Below are 14,436 nucleotides of genomic sequence, written 5' to 3'. Positions count from 1 at the left end.
TTAAGGTTATACATTATCACAGAAGCTCATTTTAGAGAGTTCATTATTGGTTTTGTAAACAAAGATTGTGGTATGTTATTGTGTACAAAATTTTCAGAAGAAATGGATATCGTTCTAAGTTTATTATATCTTTCACATTTCAAGCATTCTTCGGGTAAAATGTGTCATCTAAAATTTAAAATTTGTAATTATGCAAAATTAAGATGCTTTATATTACAAAAGTGATATTTCACTGGTTTGTTTGTTTACATAGAAAGTCTCGAGTCTTTGTTTACATAACGCAGATTTAAGGCTAAAATATTGTTTTTATTCTTGCATTCAGTAAGTCAAAATGTTGTCTGACAACATTAAATGAGTTATATTTTTAATGTTTCACATCAAAAATAAAAAAAACATTTTGTTAAAAATTCGTGAACCAGTCCTTTTAAGTTTAACCCGAATGGCTTAATCGAGTTTACTAATCGATACGCGTATATTGGAACATGATGTCCTACAATGGGTTCGGAATAAAGCATAGGATGAAAAAGTGAAGAAAAAGAACAGTGATCAATCTCGTAATTCCTATCAAGAATACTAAATTGTCGAACACCACAGGGGTGAGATCAGGAGCCTAGGAGGAGTAAGCATCCCCTGTCGACAGACAACACCTGCTGTAAGACCTGTATCTCGAACAGGTAAACAGCGCAATCCGTAGTCAAAATCAATTATGTGTAAAGAATGGTTTAATATTCGGAATGAAACACGTCAGACAGCATTTGAACCAATGGCGGATTGTATTGGCAACCTAGATCATTATAACGACCATAGAATTTGCGAAATCCTAACTTTAACCAAGACAGTTGAAACCCCTTTAATTAACATCAAGTTGTTTGTCAGTAGCCCGTTTCGATTTAGAAACTGATCATACGCGGAACAAACCCTTGTGTATCGAATCAGTTGAGAGACATAAGCACCATATGCAGTTTATAATGGAATATTGCTATATAAATATGGGGAGATGACCATTTGAGAATTAAGCTGAAGTCATGCTGTTCGATATAACGTTGAGTTAGTTTTCCTTTAATATCTAACCGGTCGCTGTAGCTCACTGGCAGAGCGTTCGTAACCGGGATGTCGTGAGTTCCAGCCCCGTTCGTGCCATGGCCGCGTCAAACCTAAGATGTTAAACATAGATAGTGATCGCTGCTTCGCCAAACGCTCGGTCTATAGAAGTGTCGATTACGGGTCTTTCGGATATGGCCTAAAGAAAAACCGCGACAGACGTTGGTACGTTAAAGAACCCTCACTACTAGAACCGTTAGGGCTAAACATAGGTTTCTGGTACTTCATCTACAACTGGCAATGTCTTGATGTGAGTGAAACATTATTGACGGGACGTAAAATAACCAACCAACTTTAATATGTACGGTCAATGAAATAAATGTATGATGAAGATGTGGAAGACTCTGTGATGTCTTATCTTTCGAGTTCACTTGAATATATTTAATATGACATATAAATAAAAAAAAATTAAAAAACGTCATCGATACATCTAAATGTCGAGTTGAATGTCACAGCAAAAGATGTTTTTCTTCTGATGTAGAAGCTTTTGAATACCTTACGAGTATACAAAAACAGATCAGCTGATAATGGAGAACGATTTGTGCCCATGGAAATTCCAGCAGATGAATGATATTGATAATTGAAAGAGACTCTGATAAAGTGTTGACACGATAGATGTACATGCACGACCTAATCAGCAGTGTCTGTGATACATGTTAATACTGGTAGAGTACACGATCTACATGTAAGTTTCGTATTACGGAATAATGAATGCAAAGTTTTTATCAATATTTTGAAGGAGTGTTCTATAACACAGAGAGACAATTTCATATATACATAAATACATGCATACAAAATCAAAGTGACAAGAGACGAAAATCATGGAAAACTGTTATTTCATAGAAAAATTGTTGTATGGGATGGTTCTTTTATTTCATGGTGCTCACAATGTAACATTCGATATACAACTGACTTTGACCTGAATATTAACACATTTTCTGAAGAATATAAGGACTGTATGCCAGGAAAGAGAGACAGGCCGAAGGAAATCCACCAAAAATGGTACAATTACTGGATGACACTATTCGGGAAGACAGACATTGGACTGTATGAGAGATTGAAGATTGATTGTTTCTTGCTTAACGTCTCTCTCTCGAGAATTATTTACTCATATGCAGACGCCACCAAGACCGGTGAAGGGCTGCAAATTTAGGCCTATGAGGGTTCTTTAGCGTGCCACACCTACTGCGACACGGGACATCCGTTTTTAAGGTCATCAACGAGGACCCGTGACATTTACACCTGGTGCTGAGCGTTTGGCGATGGAACTGTCACGACTTAGGTTTGTCGCGGCCGGGATTTTAACCCCGGCCTTCCTCATGCGGGGCGAACGCTCTAACCTCTAGAACACCGCGGCGGTTGAGATTGAAGAAGTACAAAGTTTTAATTTGGGGTATTGGTTAACAAAGGTTTAATTTGTAATTTTTATACATGTAGCTGTTTTTATGAAATTAAATCGATACTTTAAAAGTTATAAGCCCTGTCCACGGAATTTTGTGACAAACCTCCTACATATTCCTTTTCCAACTTGTCATCTTTATTTAGTGCCCACAGTTACCGGTTATAACCTTGGCCTAAGACCACGGACCTTGAAATCAATATTAGTGTTTCTCGTCCCTCGTATGCCTGCAATGTTTGTGTGTGAATTTATATATTTTTTATACTATATGTTACAGCAATCTCAATAATTATTAGTTTGGTATAATTTCAGCTATTTTTTAAATGTATGAGTGAAGTATGAATGGTTGGTATGAGTGATTATATATTCATTGTACATCTTACCTTTAAAGGTATATATTATGATGCACTTAATTTCTATTTGTACAATGGACAATGCTAATAATAATTAAAAAAAATCCTTCATACTGTATCTAATTATTTGTTTTAATTATACATTTAAACTTTTCTTTCGTGTATATGATTTTCTTTCTTTATTATATTGCTTACAGACTTTACCTGTGACGTAGTAGAAGGTTACGGTTATGATTTTTGTGAGCAGTACATTTGTAATATCACGTGTCCTACAGGTATCTCTTACTTTGTTATTTACACTGATATAGATTCAGAAGTCTATCAAACCCTTTGGATTGCTTAATACCTATTCAACGTAGGAAGTTAATTCTGCCGCTTTTCTGACAGATGAAATTTAAAAAAAAAAAAGGTTTTAAAAAATGTAAGCAAAATTATCGAAAAAGCAGAGTAGGATAAAGGCCCCAAGTGACCCTGTCTTTAAACTTAATTTCAACTTTATTTTTCAAAATATCGTCGTTGTACACCAGCTAGGCACGTAGCATCACAACTGTCGAAATTTCTTGAGTATAAATTGACGGGACTTGTAACGACGACCAGATAAGAACTTTTAAAGTTTTGGAAAAAAGAAAACGTCACATGGGGCTAAATCTGGAGAGTATGATGGGTGTGGCAAGACGGTAACCTTCTCCGACTTAAACAAAAATGCTTCACAAGCTCAGATGAATGTGATGGAGCATTATCATGAAGTAGACGAACATGCCTAAATCCTGACACAGGGCGTCGTTTATGATAATATTTCTTAAGCTTTTTTTAGTATTACATCACGGTAATACCGACCTGTAACACTTTTGCCCTTCGACACCGGAATTTGTACGGCTATACTATCACATGAGAAGAATATGCAATAAAAAACCTTATTTGTGTTTATGGTTTTTTGGCAACTACAGGCCTTCTACCGGGTATAGTTAGCCATATCTTATTTCCAATTTTTGTTCCTGATTCGAAATAGTGAACCCATGTTTCGTCACCAGTAACAATGTTTGCAAATTGTCATTGATTGAATTTGGGAAACATTTTGAGCAATTGCTTAGCGGTTTGTACTCGTACCCGTTTTTGGTCATCTGTCAATATATGCGGTATCCATCTGGCAGAAATCTTTCGTACTTTCAAAATGAAATGCACCCGCGATAGCGATATGCTTTGGCAATATCACGAATCTTGTGTCTGCCATCAATTCAATATATTTCCCGACTTTTGCCTTGCCTGTTACAGTCACAGGTCGGCCAGATTTTGCTACATCTTTGACGAATTCTGTGCCAGTAAGAAAGTTCTTTCTCCACCTACGAACTGTCTCATAAGATACCTTATTAGACCCATATACTTCCCCTAGTTCAGTAAAAATCTGCATTGCCGAATGACCGAGTTGTGTGCGGACTTTTATATAAGCTCTAATTTCTTCAATATTCTCTACCTTTTTTTTCAACCATTTTTACAACGGTGGTTAACGACTGCCTCTAATGAAATGACTATAAATTTAAAACTATGTGGAGCTGAAGGCTCGTATTTATACTGTTGGAAATGTATTGGATAGAATTATGCAAGAGTATCATCATCCACGAAATCGAGCAAAGCGTTATCGCGCATTACATATCGAACAGCCCTCGTAAAACTAAATACTTGAAATATTTTTTTCAAAATAAATTTATACTAGAATACCCATACCATTCCACGTTTTTCGTCAGCAAAACCAATGTAGGCCGTTTTGGAAACTGTCATTAAGTGACCTAATTCGTAGCTATGTAGGAAATGTTTTTAGCCGTAGTAGAATAGAAATAAAGTTCTTGTTTTCGTGTATGTTGCAGGATAACCTCCTTGGTCTCGAAATGTTGTTTGAAATATAAAAGCCTCGGCTAACGCTTCGGCTTTTATATTTCATAACATTTCTTGAACTCTGAGGTTATCCAGCAACATACACGAAAACGCGATCATTATTTCTTATTTTCAATGAAACTACTCATCTCATTTTTGTGTCACACGATTCGGCCGACATATTGTTTATTTTAGTGACACCTGATGGATACCACATTAGCGACTGTTAAATTTGAATAAATAGTTGAAAACATAAATGCTTTAGTCAATCGAAATACAGAATACACACAAGTTGCATCAGAATATAACATATACAATAGACTCGGACCCATCATACACAGAGTAGCTAGAAAATGTACCTCTTCTTTCATCTGTGCCAAGAAGACGATGTCATTAGCTCTGTAACTCTCAAATATCTCCCTGTAAGAATATCAACTGTACATATGAAATTCGCACTCCCATTTATTTATGCATTTGCAACTTTTTGACCTTTTTGAAAGTTTAGACTAATGTCTTTCCTCGTACGATTTTCATTGGATAGATGGTGACATTGTGAAAATAAAGAATGATATGAAAAAAAATCCATCCTTGCAAATTATGTTTCAGCCTGCGCTTACCGCGGTAGGTTATGTTTTTTCTAACCAAGCACCAACTTGTTCCTTGTCCATCGTTGAGAACTTCTGAAATGCATACATCTCACATCTGAATTCTGGATAATTTAAAAAATGCAAACATAATTGCGTATTACATTTCTTACTGACTGTCTACAGACATTTGTCGGGTTGATGAAAGTCCATACCTGCGGGCGAAGCGAATACATATGTAAGCGTTTATCTCAACGAGGACCATAAAAATGCATAGTTTACAACCAGTTCCTTTACTTAAACATTGAAAAAGACTGGTCAGACGTCCTATTGCCGTCTAAATTTTCCTGTACATTTAACCGGCAATCACGTGACGTGTTTTATCCAATGACAGAGCTTCAATTTACACCAAGGCAAAACAAATGAAAACATCAAAGAATAAACCATTTTACTTTAAGTTCACCTTCCATCTTTTGGCCCTTTTCTTGTTTTGGGAAAGATCTACTTCTTTCTGCGGAAGAACACTATATATTGACTGTCCGTGTGTGGATTGTGGGGTTGCACTGTATGTGGGTTGTCCATGGGAAGAAACGACTGGTGATTTTGCATGACAGTCCCCTGTTTTGTAATCCCATCTGTACTATCCCCCGGGACTTTAAAACACCTTCGTCCGAGTTCTACCATTAGTTCTTCCATTTTCATTTCAAAAGGTTTGTTGACGAAGTCGTAATAATAATTCCCGGCAGTCATCAAAGCGAGCCAGCCCTCAGGCATATAACCGGGGTCTACTAGCAGTGGGATCCTTGCCCTTTTTAACGAGGATGCGTAATCAGCCTCTGTATGGATAAAAATAAAGAGGTCCATGGGTCACAAAGCTCACTTACTGCTAACGTCGAAGAATCTTAGGGCACTGATTAAAAAAAATACACTGAGCTGTCAAATTGCGCTAGCATATATATCCAATAAATTTCTTCGCTGCCTCACCTCCATCCTATTGGTCACGCTCTACTTTGATTTAGACTATAAATTCACTCAATGAAACGTTGTACCGCGTTCGTTTAAAATTATACAAGTTCCTCAGACTGATAAAGATGGCAAAAATGGAAAAAGTTAAAGCCAAGAGACGAGATACAAATTTCGTTCAAATACGGTTTAGATTAGCTAAAGGAGAATTGTAGAGAAAAATATCACCGTTTCAATGCAATAATAACACATCTAACCTTTCAACCAACATGCGAACCTCCTCAACCTTTGCGGTTTTGGTAATACGTATGTAACGTTTTCCCTGAACACCCCTCAAACAAACCTATTAAAGAATGTTATTCATTTACTGACCTCTCCTACAATATTCGCTTCTTTGATAGCTGTAGGACATGGAAATCAAAACCACCGAGGTGTTCTGAATGGCTTCTGCCATTCGATCATAGACATTATCACGCATCTGTTCTATGTCCATCCATACGGTATACCCCGCTTCCGTTATGGCTTGCTTTATCCTCAACAATAGATGGCGCTGTTCTCGAGAATAACTAATCATCACGTGGCCTTTTGTTTTCTTCTGAGTAAACTCTTGAACTAAAGAAATTTACAAATAAATATTATCATTTATGAAATGATGATGTAGTAAAGAAATGTGTACACATTAATTGGGAATATTAATTCTTCATATTCAGTTCAAATGGATATTTTGTTTGGACGGATATTACAAAAATTTTCCTATGAGTTTATTGTGATTTCAAAAAGCACTGTTATCTGGTAGATATCTGTATTTCCATACCGTGTTTCCTCAAAAGAACAGGTTCATCACTATTTAGAGCCAATACATTCCAGGAGCTATATAAAAGTGAATCAGAAAATTTTCAAAGGAGAAAGAATGTTTCCCTACATGTATCTACCTATCTATTCGGGAGAGGTTTTCTAAGTTGCTAGAACTTGTAAGTAATCCATTTGTATATTCATTCAATAAGATATGTTCCTATCAAATCAAACCCAACTATGTTTCTACGCATGTAGTACGTATCATATCAAAATTAGATCAATGGCAGAAAAAAATACCCCGCACACATTGAGTAAAATTCACAAACAAGTGCTGGGATGTACTGTGATAACTTTAACGCTGACGTAAAATCGCAAGAAATGGTTTGAAATTAGTCATAAAACGTGAAGTTAATGAATTTCAACAAATTTTGAAGATTTTAATTGAATTTTCCAATTTGTAAGCATGGAATTAGGCCCTTTATAGTTACGTATTTCTTTCAAATAATCATCTTCATTCATATCATAGTTTGGCTTCTCCCGAATCTGCTGTAAGAGATTGAATTCAAAGCATTTGTTTTTCAATATGTCCTCTTTTGTGGAGATCTGTTCAAAATCAGGTACTTTGTTATTAAATGTTAAACCCTTCCGGAAAAATTGCATTTCCATGACACCATTTCTAAGGATCACCAGTGTTTGACAGAAATAACTCATGATAATAGGTCTATACTACACATAGGAATAAGATGGAAAATAATCTATACAAGGAAACAGGGAAATTTCACCCCGTGTTATTTTCGTGGAAATTCAAATTTGCTTAAAGTTGTTTTTTGTTGCTTTCAAGTAAGGAAGGAATTTCAATTCCCTCTGTTTCATACTCAACCAAAGAGCGAAAATAAAACGAGGGCGTTGTGCATAGTAAGACTGAAAACAATGTTATTCAACATTACATGTGTGCAAGTGTTGAATAAAATTACCTAAAGATGAGTATATTTGGGAGGAGTGCAGTTGTTCCGATAATGTCCACAGTACACCTTTAGCAGACTCGCGGACAGATGAGAATTGGGAACACTGGGCTAGATCGAAGAGAGTAGTCACGACATCTGTTTTTTCGTCCGATACAAATATTTTCTTGTTGTCGTCATCGAATGCTAGATGAGGAAGAGTCCTCGTAGCGGCTAAATAGAAGAAAACAAATCAGCACTGTACAGCACTGTTAATTTAACACGACAAAAGCTTATGATTGATATTGAAGCAGAATGCCTTTAGCTATGAATATATGAATAGCTATAGTGTTTAAAACTGTATGACCCGATGTTCATGTATTATTTTTGTACATAATTACTTTAAAGCAGATTCATTCCTTTATAAAGTTATTAACTTTCCCTTAATTACATGCCTGAAAACATCTGCATGTAAAAGAAAACAGTGCGAATATTATTTAGAAAGTAAATATAGTGGCTACATATATAAATCATCCCATAATAGACGTATATAAATAGACCCACGCGCGTCAGGAGAATCCCAACATGATGTTATTAACTCATACGAAACTGTCTAGTTTTAAGGCTGAAAGAGCGTAAAACAACGAATTACTAAGAGGTATTTGATATTTTTATTTCTATTAAACTTATGGTACGGTACTGTTATAACAAAATACACAGCTTTACACAGATAAGACCACCGATGATCTGAAAGTTTGAACTGGTCACGTGACTGTCACTTGAAATGGCAGAGTGACGCGGTTATTTGTAAACATCGATTTAAAATCAAATTATTTGGGTTAAAACAGGTGAAATAATTTATGATAGGTCATACAGTCTCATAACTACATACGTGCGATGATTTAATAGCGTTTTTACGAGATGGAAAAAAATATTGTAATGCGGACCATACAGCTTTAACTGTCAGTTAAAGTTAACTAACTTTTGTGCAACTGGGTCTGATCTTTAAACCTCTAAACCCAACAGCCATGTTTTCATCATGTGCACTGATATCAGAACGGTACATGCAGTCAGTGAGAAGTCGGTAGATATCGTTACACTAAGGCATGTTACACCCCAAATCGTCGCCCCATCCTAAATCTTCGCCGGCTACGATTTGGGATGACATTTCACCCCGGCGACGATTTGGGACAAGATTGCACTATCATTAGGGGCGACGATTTGGCAGTGGCGTAGCTAGGTTTGAAATATTTGTAAGTAGGGGGTGTGGGGTCGGCATTCCCCCAAAAGCTGAGGACATTTTTCGTAATATGTAATAAAAATTTAACGAAAATATGTGTAAGCACGTGCATATAGTGCTACAGTGTAGCTACGCCACTGTTTGGGATATACTATTATAGTACACCCCAAATCATCGCCCGTCCTAAATCGTCGCCCGCCAATATTTTATTGACATTTTTAGGATAGATTACACAGAGGTATTTTATTGTACCCTCTCTTATATCGCGGGGGGGGGGGGGGTTACATAGATATAACTTGATATGTTTGTCTGTCCGCACTCATATCTCTGGTGCTTGTCGATCGGGCTGAAATTTTGTATGTAGATTACAAGTCACCCTCTGACATGACTGACATTCTGGAACGAGAGCTTAAAGCGCCGCGAGCTTTGCACAATTTTCAGCAACTCTGCAATATATCTGGTGTTTGTGAACCGATGTGTGGGTTTCATGTGTTCCTGGCATGTACTTCCCGTACCATGAAATATCTTGATTGCGAGATCAATGCTCCGCGAGCTGTAATCATGGCGAAATATTTTCGACTATCACTCTGGTGTTTTTGAACCGATTGAGCTGAAATTTTGTATGCAGGTTATATGGGACTAATAAATTTAATTTATTTGTTTGGTTGCTTGTTTCTTCTTTTACTTATTTAAGAGAGAGAGAGAGAGAGAGAGAGAGAGAGAGAGAGAGAGAGAGAGAGAGAGCGCAACGAGTTAAACAAATGTAGTGGTCAGCCGGGTTCGATCGCCGGTGGCCAGTTGGTAAAGCACCCGACTAGAGATTCAGGGGGCCCGGGCTCGAATCCTGGTCTGGTCCGTTGCATTTTCTCCTTTCATGTTACATTTGGCGCCGTGGCAAGCCCCTGGAACTGAAAGGAGAAAATGCCTGCCAGGGGATTAAGACCCTGGGTTGATGTCTTCAAGTGGGAAGACATTCAAGGAGGGAGGAATGTAGCGGTCAACCGGATTCGATCCCTGTTTGGTCCGTTGCACTTTTTCGTTTCCTGTTACACAAAAAATATTGAAAAATAAAGAGGAAGGGTGGATGTTTTTCGAAGTTTTCACGAGAGTCCAAACGGCGACTAACAGGTGTAATCTAATATAATCTGAGATCACTAACAAATCTGCGGTGCACAAGACCTAACAACCCCATGATCAGCAGAATGACCCTACTACAAAAGCAAAATGATTTATTGTCGGACCCCATCTCTCTCCCCTCCCCCTCTCTCCCTCTCTCTGTAGGAGTTTCTATGCAGTCATTTTGTTTCGTGGACTGTACACACGCTTAGAGTACCGTATATGTCTTTTAAATACATCCAAACGTGAATATAAAAATAGCTGACAAATTTCTATGTAGTCAGTTCGTTTCTTCTTATATTTGAATTTATATATATATATATATATATATATATATATATATATATATATATATATATCCAAATTGTGTTTTTAAAAAAAATCACAGTGTCCGGTATAAAATATTAAAAGAAATAGAATAAACAGTACACAAAGTTAAAAATTTAAAAATCTAAAAATTTAAAAATTTAAAAGAATAAATTAAAATTTTTAACTTTGTGTACTGTTTATTCTATTTCTTTTAATATATATATATATATATATATATATATATATATATATATATATATATATATATAATGAATTAACTATGGGTTTAGTTTGGGTATTTTTCTCAATTTTTATGTATTTGTCTGTTTATATCAGTCAAAAGGGGGACATCTAGGACAATACACACTTTAACAGTGGCGATTACAATATTTGAAAGATATACACATTTTTAAATACCCCGATCGATCTGTTTGTGATAGATCATCCATGGCAATGTTTAAAGTATCACTAAACGCAGCACCGTCACGAATCCACAAAGCATGAAACTTGTATGCATGCATGTACATGCTGGTCTTATTTCTCTCACGAATATGTGCTTACTAACTTCATCAAGTGACATGAAATTCCTTCTAATATCTTCTGGTAACCTGGAGAGAGTACTCTAATCCGGAATTTAAGAAAACATCTAGGTCAGTAAGGTAATGCTTTGAGTTCATTGCATAATGAATGACACTTAGTGGTAAATTGAAAGTAAAGTTATGTTTTAAAAATTCAATGTTTTAAAAGAATAGGAATGAAAAATAATATATCCGTGGTTAAGGAATAGGAAATGACTCTACGATGTACATGTATTCAATGTCAACCATGCTTCCTCAGATGCCCCTACATGTTATTGAGGTGGGGTCAAGTCTTGTAACTTAACTTAAAATCCACCTATGACGTCATTCTTTTGTTCGAACGCTCCATTATTTTTCAGGAATGGAGAGTTCGGAAAGTAGGTCAACCTTTATACAAGTAGATATAAATGCATGCAACAAAAGAATGAAAAACGTAAGACATGATTAAAATTAAATTAAAATTTAGTTTTTATTAATGTTTACAGTGGATTTTAAGTGGGTCAATGTACTCGTATCACTCCATTCGGGGCCTCGGTCCATTACTTTTAAGCGATACTCGTACATTAACCCTTACGTAATGACATGGCTGAGCACAGCCAGTGGCGGATTTAAAGGGGGCGCAGCTAGCGCGCGCCCCCTCTAAAATTTTCAAATTTAAGGTAAATCGTGGTATCTTGTTAAGAAAAATGTACTAAACGATAAAATAAGCAATGATTTCTTCCACTCCCGGAGAAAGAAATGACAACATTTTTTGATTTCTTGAATTACTTCATTGGGGGAATTTACGTTTTTCCAAAAACCCTTAAAATTTGCGTCATTTTATTAATTTCACCTTATAGAAATGATAGAAAATAGTACAAATGACTTAAATAGGAGACATATTTCAAGCCCTATAAAATCTGTAAAATTCAGGAGCTTCCAGGGGCTTCGCTTGGACCTACTGCCTCATAAAGTGGCGCCCCCCGTTACCGCAATTCCTGGATCCGCCCCCGACAGCTGTACATAAATATAGCATTTGTTGCGCATATAACATGCAATTTGAAACGTTTGACATTTACAATGCCGTTGAAATTCCGATCACAGCTAATAAAAATTCATTCTATTAATTGAAATGTTACTAGAAATTTAGCTTTTATGTTTGAATACTTCGTATATTTCCATAAGTGTCGTTAAACAATTACATGTGTATGTCTTATACCCGTGGACATTCGGGTTAGATTAGGTCCCCAGTATCTTTTGCTTGTCGTAAGAGGCGAATAAATGGGGGCGGACCTTTGGATGAGATCGCAGAAACCAAGGTCCCTTGTCACAGCAGGTGTGGCATGATAAAGATCTCTCCGTACTCAAAGGCCATAAACGCCCAGCATTGGCCTAAATTTTGCAGCCCTTCACCAGCAGTGGTGACGTCCCCATATGAGTGAAAAATTCTCGAGAGGGACCTCTATCAATCTCACATACACCTCTGTCAACGTCTCGACTTCAGTTAGAAAAATATAAGTGAATAAATAAATACTGAGCAGATGTCAATTAAGTCTTTTTGTAACAGAAGCATTTATTTGGGTTGAAACGCGGATATTTGGGGTGTTCTATTGCACCAGGTTGGAAGCTTACTTCAAACTCGGCACATGGTAATCAACAGAGATTTGACATGAAACATTTTATAAAAACTAGAAGCGTGTTTCAATTATAAAAAAAAATCTAGATGGAAAATGTAATATGAACAAAAAAAAATGTGTTCGTGAGGGAGTCGAACCCGGTCGTTTTAAAAATAGAAATTATCTTTACACACAAGAGTCGACTACCTTTTTTTCTCTTCTCTTTTATTGATTAACATTTAAACAGATCATCAGTTACAATCACATTTAAAACACTTTGTATCTAAAATATGAACAATAATATTCCCTCTGTTTCTTTCAATAGAGGATTTCTATGTGAGAAAAACTTTTTAAACAGGTTCATTTTCTTTTCTAAAACAGTCAATTGATAATGGTTATATGAAATGTAATGTCTCAATGTATATCTACAAAGCCTTTCAATATCAATTTTCTTTTCACTTTGCAAAAAAAATCTGTCTTCTTTTATAAATACAAAATCTGCATACTGATATAAAATAATTTACAAAAAAATACATTCACGTTTTGATACTTTTATGTAATGCTGTCACGAATATTTCTTCAAAGTTTAATCTGTTAAAAACATCACTTTCACAATCTTTCAATAACGATTCAAGATGATAAATAACAAAATTGTTCTTAAATTCAGCCAACTCTTTACATGTAATAAATAAATGCATTATGTCCTCGCATTCTAGCATACAAATTGGACATATTTTAAAATCAGACTTCCCTATCCTAAAATGTTTCTCATATGTAAATATGATATTGTGAAAAATTTTGAAATCCAGTTCAGTAATATCTGGTGTTTTCCACTAAACCACGCAGTAGACCATCCATTACAAAGGAAAATTAACGTACAGGTGAAGTTGAAAATAATACCAGTGAAGTCGTTTCGATTTCTTTAACAACAAAAAAATGCCCTCGTGAAACAAAATTTCAAAACGATAGTTATTTTTAGAGGAAAACTCGAAGAACATGTTCATGCTAAATTTATTTTGTTTCACGGAGGCAGTTTTTCTGAAATTCGGGGATACCCCTCAATTTTAACGCTAAAAATCATGTAAATCGCTTATTACTGCTTATTGCTTGATTTAAACTCGAAATATTTTGGCTAATTTTGTCAATACAAGTCTTTTAATCTTATTTTCAAAAATTATTGAATAAAGAGATACGTTCCAATTGGTTTTATCATATATTTGAATAACTTAATTTTTTCGATTTTTCATCCAACACCTTTAAGGAAATTAACATGAGACATGCAACACCTTCTTTATCATGAAGCGTTCAGAGTAAAACTGTTTTCATAATCTGTTTCTAGGATAATGAATTAACGAAACCTGTCCCTATAGTTTGAAGACGGGAAGGGAGAAAAAAATGTTTTCTACGAAACTACCAAAGGGTCCACAAGCACCGCCTTCTACCTCTACAGGCGCCATTGACAAAAAGCAGAAACTGACACAACGTTATATTGAAGACAACGAGAGACTGCTATCAGAAATACGACAGTCTTGGTCCGAAGGGAAATCTTTGGATTCTGCGGAAATTTCAAACGCTATACAGACACTCGCTAAT

At 35.9% G+C, this 14,436-nt stretch overlaps 1 pseudogene; it reads right to left on the bottom strand.

Annotated features, from left to right (window-relative positions):
• Window positions 1–602: 602 nt before the first annotated feature.
• Window positions 603–14,300, bottom strand: LOC130053520 (uncharacterized; annotated as a pseudogene).
• Window positions 14,301–14,436: the final 136 nt, after the last annotated feature.

This window comes from Ostrea edulis, chromosome 3 (genome assembly GCF_947568905.1).
Source record: "Ostrea edulis chromosome 3, xbOstEdul1.1, whole genome shotgun sequence".
NCBI classification, from domain to species: Eukaryota; Metazoa; Mollusca; class Bivalvia; order Ostreida; family Ostreidae; genus Ostrea; species Ostrea edulis.
This window is presented reverse-complemented; position numbering and strand designations above follow the sequence as displayed.